We start from the raw sequence: 9088 nt of genomic DNA, 5'->3' as shown, positions 1-9088 counted from the left end.
ATGTTCACGATAGTTTTATGATAACATATGCCTGTCGGTATTATTGGTAACCGCGTCGGTATGTATCATCGGTAACCGTGTCGATATATGGACTAAATCTCGGGCCGCTGGCGCGTGATAGTAGGAGGCGGCCGGAGGAGAACTACTTCTCCTCACGGCGCACGATATGGTGCTCCGTACTGTACACGAGTGGTGTTTCCAAACGTATAAATTTAAGAGTTATAACTTCTAATCATTTATCCGCACGTGTGTCACAATTCTTATATATATATTCGGTTATTAATTTTGTATTTCGGTTATTAATTTTGTTAATGTATTTTGATTATTAATTTTGTTAACGTATTTCGGTTATTAAGTTTGTTAATAAATAATAAATGTTGGACAAACCATATAAAACATATAAAATATTATTTCTTACTCGTTATTTGCAAAATAAATGCAGTTTATGACTGCTTATAAAACATTCGATTCGTTTTACTGCTCCAATATAAACGATTTTGGGGCAACTTTCCTATTGGCTGTTGAGAAACGATGCGCAAGAGCACACCTAGGTTTGGTTTGGTGCATCTATGGCTCAAAGGACCGTTTCAAGATAGTCCATACGCCATTCTAAGTCTATAGGAATCGTAACACAAGTCCTAAACCGTGGTTTGGGTACAAGCTACGGAGTTGTATGTTCGTTAAAACACTGATATACTGAAGAAGTCGGTGTAAAAACACCATAAATTGTCCAAAAATATCTAAGCGTAACTACGCACATCCAACCGGTACGGCTGATGCAACACCACTCACAACCCAAGTTGAACTGCGTCTCACTGCAAGAGCACACCTATATACTTAGGCCATGGAGCACATTATCTGCGCTATTGCATTATTCTATATTTATTGCTTATTAGATGAAAAACAAAGATAGAACGACGCAATAGCGCAGATAGCGCGCTCCACGAACGCAGCTATGATATGATATTATGAGAATAAGAAAAATAAGGATATTTGGCACGGCCACAGACTTAACTAGATAGTGTATAGAGAAAAAAGTTGGTCAGTAAAAATGTTCCGTGTAAGAAGAGGTTTGTCGAATGGAATAACTTGCAACATTTTGTCGCCATCTTAGGGCTGCGTTCCGATATTTACTGCCAGTACTGGAAATTTATAGCACATGTGATGTAAAGTATAGACAATCAATCGCTCGTGAAAAAATCAAATAAGTCATAAGGCCGATACGAGCAGTAAAATACAGGTTGGTCGTGTATAAAAAAATTGTATATTGAATAAAGACTACTTTTTATACACGACCAACCTGTATTTTACTGCTCGTATCGGCCTTATGACTTATTTGGTAAAGTATAGATTTTTAGTAGTAGCAGTGAATATCGAAACGCAGGCCTGTTCTTTTTAATTGAAGTGACCGCAGAAATATTTGTACGGTGCAATCACGTGCAATATATTATATCTAATTAATTATTACTTAATTGAAAATAATTTTGATAATACATTTTAAAATAAAAAAAAGAATAAAAAATACTAAAATATATTTTTATCAATATTCTTCCTTTATAACTGATTTTTGCTTTTTTATATTATTTCTATATATTATATCTATTGTAAGTATATAATATTATATATTTATTTACAATATAAGATATAATATAGAAATAATATAAAAAAGCAAAAATACCTTTCAATATTATCACTGTTTCTCTTCTAAAATATATTTAATTATAATATTAATCTTAATATAAAGATAAACATAGTTTATATTATATAATCTAGCAAACACAAAGTAATAGTAATATAAATTAACAAATTTAGTTTGATTGTAGGGCTGTGAAAACCAATTGCAGGATGGTATGCAATAAACAAATTCGTATGCAGTAATTAAACTCTCGACGAGTTACGAAAACTCTCAGGGTGCCAGTATATGAAGCGCGGAAACCACAGACTTCTATATACTACACTAGACCGCAAGCTCGCGTGATCTCAGCGTAGATAATGGCTACAAAATCTATGTACAATGGGGGTACCGTGGAATGCGGGTTTCATTGGTTGATTTTGACGAGAAGGAGAGTTCATCCAATCATTGCCTATATCAGAGAGAAGTCTGAGAGCGGCCACGGCCATAAGAGTTTCTGTCATAGCTTTTCGTGGACATGGTTCTATTCCGTGCTAAGTTTGTGGACATGGTTCTACTCCGTGCTATGAAAACACCGACGTGGTGGGGGTACACACACAAGCGAGAACCGTTGTCATACATCAACATAATATGTCTGCACACTTCCACAAGCGCACACGGACAACGGTCTCGCTTGTGTGCGTATCCCCACCACGTCGGTGTTTTCATAGCACGGAATAGAACCATGTCCACAAACTTAGCACGGAATAGAACCATGTCCACGAAAAGNAATTTAGCAGCTATGAGACAAATTGTCGGCGAAAACGTATATAAATTGAAAAGAACTGTTGTCAGTATACTTTTCGACAAAACATTCGAGCAAAAATTACACGATTTTTTGGACTTGTATGGATCAATACGTTCAATTATAGAGAAATGTGAAAATTCATGTACAACATTTGCAGATATTGTTGAAGATTGGTTGACTTTAGAAACATTAAACAACAACCTCACTTATCGAATTAAGGCTAGTAATAATAAAATAATCACTCCAATTGCATTGGCAGCAAACTTTTATCATCCAAATTATTAGGCCTGTTCTACAATACAGTCGTAAGCCGTAAGTCGTAAGAAATTGACCAATCACAATCGATTATTCTTCTGTAATTTATCTGTGATTGGTCAATTTCTTACGACTTACGTCTTACGACTGTATTGTAGTACAGGCCTTAAGGGTCGTCTACAATGGAGAGTTTTAGACCGTAACAGTAAGAAATTGACAAATCACAATTGATTATTCTTCTGTACTTTGTCTGTGATCGGTCAATTTCTTACTATTACGGCCTACAACTCTCCATTGTAGACGGCTCTTTAAGGAATTTTATGTGTAAAGGGTCGTCTACAATGGAGAGTTTTAGACTGTAACAGTAAGAAATTGACAAATCACAATCGATTATTCTTCTGTACTTTGTCTGTGATTGGTCAATTTCTTACTATTACGGCCTACAACTCTCCATTGTAGACGGCTCTTAATGGCCCTTACAGGATAAAGAAATTTTTGAATTTCTAGTACTTTTCTATTCTAGCCCAATCAACAAGCTTAAAAACTTTGTTGACAAATGTAATTTGCATTTCTACAAACATAATAGTATACTTCGATAAATATTATACGTTTTATACGTATTTTATACGTTTTTTACGTATTTTACCGTAAAAAACTGTAAAATGTAAAAAACTATAGATAATGCTCGAATAACCCAACCCTGGCTCGTACTCAATAGATACTATAAAGATTCCAAGGGCCCTCTTATGGTACATATCGAAACTTGCCGTTCACAACCCTCCTCTACAGGAGAAGATGGCCCTGGGAAAGAACGTAACACAGGTAAAAAAGGAACCTCGCTTATAGCGCCATCGGGCAAGAGGCTCAACCATCTTCTTTTAAACCAGTTTTTACTTGCTTTTGACTTACGTATGATCGGCAGAAATAAGTTTTCGGTCTGCTTCCCCACAGGTAATGATGCTAATTGATTTGTCGAGGCCTTCCGGGAGGTCGCTGATAGGGTAACCCTTTGCGAACAGTGGACAGCACATGTCCCATCGTTCAGGGTGGTCAAGCAGTTTGTTTTAAAAGGTGTCGACGAAGAAGAAACTGTCGAGGAGTTGTTGGCCGGTCTTCGCCCCCCCCCCCGGGTGGGGCCAAGAGTGGATCCCTCCTTTCGAGGCAGTCAGAATTACTCGCAGAGAAAGAGGAGGCGCCACCTCCGGCCCTAGGTATGTAAGCACAAATCAGCTCATCCTAAGGTTCCGCACCCCTGTGGTCCCTCCGTCGTGCTTGTATGTAGGGAAACGTCTTTCCCTAACATCTTATGTGTATAAGGTTAGACGTTGCGAATTCTGCCAAAGGTTCGGACACACTGCTCATTCCTGTAAACAGTCTGGCGACGAAAGACGCAGGTTTTGCGAAAAGTGTGGCAAGTCGGGCCACCCTAAACCCAGTTGCCCGAATGTTCTGGACGAATGCATAAATTGCATCCGTTTCAAGGCCGGAAACACTAACCATCAGTCTTCAGAACTCCGTTGCCCTGTTTTTCAAAGACAACGTGAGATACATAAAATTATGACTTACAGAGATCTCTCCTTCCGTGATGCGGCTAGGCTGTATGACGAAGGAAATACCCTTTCTGTGGACTGGACTCTAACCTGTCCAACATTTCAGTCCCACTCCCCACGCTCGGTGAGTTCTTCCCTAGTAGAGATGTCTTCAGGTTTTCGGGGGGTGGAAAACTAAGTTCCTCCGTACCTCAGAGACCTACTGTAGGTAATCCGAAGATGCCCTCCCCAAGGGTCGGGTCCATTCCCTCCCCTGAGGGTTCAGACGGCCCTCTGTACGACTCTTCACCCACTTCTAACCTCTCCTATGCAGAGGTTACCTCTCTAAAACCCCCTCTCCTCTCAATACGTTTTCCACCTGTGTGGAGAAACAACAACGGAAGAATTACCTCTTCCTCCTCTTCCTCAAATAAAAGATCTTCAATTAATCACTCGCTCATAGACTCTATCGCTCAGAAAATATCTTCTGGCAATAACTGCTCCGAAGAGGAACCTTCCAAACCGTCTTCGGATAAAGATACCTTATCGATACCTTATCGATGCCTTTCGTAAATTAAAAGTTACTCCTAACATAAACCCTTTACAGCTTAGCAACACAGACATGACAAATATTGTTGTAGAACTACAAAAGTACCTATATGGTACTCAGGAATCTTAGAATTAATTGTCGTACATTATTAAGTGTATAACATTATGAAGTCTCTTACCATAGTCCAGTGGAATTGCAGATCTTTGGTCCGTAATCTTGACGCGGCCCGTCTGCTACTCCAAGACTGCAACGCTGAGGTAGCATCTTTTTGCGAAACACATCTTGATGGTAACTCCATAATCACCCTACCCAATCATGAAATCGTGTCACATGATCGCAACCGTAGAGGTGGTGGAGTTGCCATTGCTATAGCAAAACACATTAAATTCCACGTTCCGGAAATCCCACAGTTAATAGATTTATGCAAAGAAGACTGCGTTAAACTCGCAGTTGTTGAACTGTTCTTCCCGAATTCTCAAACCCTTTATGTTTTCTCGCTGTATAGTCCTCCTAGATCTTCTACAAGCTATACGGCTCCTTGCTTTTGGCAAAATTTCTTTCTTTTAAGCTCCAATCTCCAACCTGCGGTCATTTGTGGTGACTTTAATGGGAAAAGCCCCCTGTGGTGCAATACTCATCCTCTCTCTAATAGAGAAGGGAAAAACTTAGAGCATGCGCTAGTCAATTCCTCCTGGGTAGTTCTTAACGACGGTAGCAACACATGGTCCTCCGCAGACCTTTCTAGGTCTTCTGCGATAGACCTCACCATAGTCTCTGACGTACTTGCCTTTCTTTGTACCTGGAACGTGTGCAACTTCCACTACGGTAGTGACCACTTTCCAATAATCACCGCTATCTCTGACAGGTTCTCTGGTCGCATTCCTTGCCGGCCCTACTATTCTGTAAAACAAGTGTGTTGGAAAGATTTTCAGACCAAGTGCCAAGAAGGGGTGGGCACTCTCTCTCCACTGGACCCTTCAGGAGATGTAATTCTTGCTTATTCTAAGCTTGTGAGTCTTGTTGATAACTCCCTCCTACAGTCAGGAGCTACTCGTACAACCTTCTCAAAAGCCTCCAGGAAACCTCCCACTCCTTGGTGGGATGCCTCCTGCTCGGACATCTACGCCCGCAAGAGGGCCGCGTTTGCTTAGTTTCGTTCACACCCTAACATAGACAACTTGGACAACTACTGTCGAGTTGCAAATGAGGTATCTAAAGCCCTAAGGAAAAAGAAACGCCAAGCCTTTCGCAAATATTGCAGCTCTCTACACGCCAACTCAGACATTGGGTCTGTGTGGAGTACTGTCAAGGCCTTCTCTTGTGCTCGTAACAAGCCAAGAGATGAAGGCAATAGAAATTGCCGTGACTTGGAGGGTTTCCGGAAAGCTTTTGACAAAATCGCTTCTGTTGACCACCTCCCTCCTGATCATTCCAACCTTCTTGAGACACTAAACCCTTTAAACTCCAACATCAGCAACGAGTACCTGGATAGCCAGATTACACCCGAAGAGTACTTCTCGGTGATAAAGTCACTAAGAACTCGGTCAGCCCCTGGTCCTGACCTCATCACGAACCTTATTATTTCACAGTTCCCACTTGTGCTTCATATGTATATAATTAAACTTCTTAACTTAATGTTTTGCAGGCAAATTTATCCACCCTCGTGGAGAGACTATTTCGTCATTTTTATCCCAAAGCCGGGACGCAAAGGCGCTTATAGACCAATATCTTTGGCTAGCAACCTTCTCAAAGTCATGGAGAAGGTTATGTGTCGTCGACTGAAATGGTGGATCGAGAACAATAATATTCTCTCCCCACATCAGTTTGGTTTCAGGGCGATGTCCCATTGAGCGGAAATCTATAGCGGAACGGAATGTGCGGAACCAGCTCGACCAATCGTAATCAAAGAAAAAGCGAAGGAAAGAAAACGGAATAGCTATGATTGGTCGAGCTGGTTCCGCACATTCCGTTCCGCTATAGATTTCCGCTCAATAGGACGTCGCCCTCAGACGTGGACTTTTCTGCACAGACAACCTAACCATGCTAGTGTCTAGCATCAAGATTGCTAATAACTCTCGTCAAGTAACCGGTGCTGTGTTTCTTGACGTTGAAGGGGCGTTCGACAATGTCGTGCCTGACACACTGCTGGCCATGTTGCCTTCTTTTGGGATTTCCCCCAAAATGGTAGCGTTCCTGGCCTCAGTGGTGAGCTTCAGAAGGTTGCAAGGGTACGCTTCTGGCACTTATATTCAGACCCGCAATACAACTCGAAGACTTCCTCAAGGATCTGTTTTAAGTCCTATACTATTTAACATTTATGTGTCACAGGTTGAGTCCTGCCTACCCGCAAGTGTTAAAGCCCTTGTGTACGCCGACGACGTAGTAATCTTCTGCTCCAACCCCTCAGTGTCAGATGTCGCTCAGAAACTGAACACGGCCCTAGATCGAGTTCAGTCCCACTTAACATCTCTCGGTCTTTGAGTCTCTCCCAGTAAGTCTATGGCCACCTTCTACTCACTCTGTCCTCTAAGAAACATGAAGTGGCTTTTGAGTAAGAAAAGAATCAGTATCCACATAAGTGGGATCAAAATAAACATAGAGTCATGGTGTAATAAGAAAGGTGACCCAATGCGCATAATGGCGAAGGTCTATAATCTCAACCAATCAGAAATTGAGCTCATTTGCAGCGCGCAATATAAACATGAAATAAGAAGAATAAGGCAGTTTAGTGATTTTTAATAAAAATTTATTATAAATAATGCACGTATAAACGTAACTAAAACCATAATTTATTATAAATAATGCAAGTATAAATGTAACTAAAACCATACTATATAACTTTTGTCCTAACTTTTAGACATAATAAAAACTTTTTCATAAAATATAAAAACTTTTAACATTGTTTGTTGCACATATGTTTCATTTTTTTTTTTTTGTCTTGTACAGTTTCGCTGCTTTATTAAGGCATTCATATGACGCAGACGTATATATGTACGTGTCCGCACCAAACAAGCAATTACAGTTGTGAGAAAAGAGACTTTTTTGCATATGAGTGTGGTTAATTTGTCAAAAATTAGACACTCCGAACTGAAGGTATTGCCGTGAAACTTTACGAACTCTTCATCCAACAGAGTAGCTGCTGCCTGTAACTCTTTTGAGGGATAAATGCAGTTTCCTCTAGATATATAGAACAACCAGTCATTCCTTAACTGAAGAGTTGCAGTAGGCACACCTAACTCTGGATATTTGTAACGAAATCTATGCGCAACATATCCAGCTACATAAATTAATGCTTCAGTTTCTACGGTTTCCATGGCAACTAATTTTTCAAATTCTCCTAGCAATGTGAGTTCATCAACACTTGGAGTGCTATAAAGTATATGTTTTCCTAAAAATTCAATATAAATTAACATAAAATAAAATAATTTCTCATATTATTACAACAATGGTTTTATTTCTTTGCTCATACACAAATAAATATATAATATGTAAGTATGTAATATATAATAGTAAAAATAGCCCTACATACTTATATATTATATATATTATATAAGTATGTAGGGCTTGAACAAGTATAGTATCATTTGTATACAGTTCATGTTGACATGATTAAAAGTCATAATTATTTATAATATTATTTTGTTAATTTATTTATATAGATTTGTATAGATTGTAATTTACTTGTTAGATGTATGTGCACATTTTTTACATGATAGGAATGTGTTTTCACTAGGTGGATAAGACGTGAAATATATTTATATATATATTTATTTCTTAAGTAGTTTGGATGAATTTATTTTATATATTAGTTTAGAATTACTTTTATCACATTTGTTTTTGCTGCATATTACATTCCCTTGAAAGAATGTTCCAAAACACTTCTTCAAAAGTAAAAAAACCTTACATTGATTAAAACGAGTATTTATAATTTTTGTAAATTGTACGGGAGAAAGCAAATATGAATTAATATGTACATGAATTTAAAAATAAAAGTTTTATATTCATAAATATACCTTCTTCTGTATCACTTTCTTCTTCGACATCCATATCAATCATGGAATTTTCTATGTCATCACTTTGCATGAATAATTTGGCTTCACTTTCGAGATCATCATCGTCTTTGTCAGTTAAATCAGATGTGCAAGAACCATTGTGAACATCTTCTATATCCATAAGATTAGCCGACAATAAGTCAGTGTCAGTGTTGCAGTTCTTTGACAAAGTATATGCAGAATGCTTTCCGAGAATATACCACTTCAAGCGCTTCTGCAATTCCACTGGAGATGGATGGTCATGCGCAGATCCCATCGCCCTTATATAAGAAAAGAAATTTT

Source organism: Pseudomyrmex gracilis, unplaced genomic scaffold, assembly GCF_002006095.1.
Source record: "Pseudomyrmex gracilis isolate BER0280 unplaced genomic scaffold, ASM200609v1 scaffold_1363, whole genome shotgun sequence".
Classification (NCBI taxonomy): Eukaryota; Metazoa; Arthropoda; class Insecta; order Hymenoptera; family Formicidae; genus Pseudomyrmex; species Pseudomyrmex gracilis.
This window is presented reverse-complemented; position numbering follows the sequence as displayed.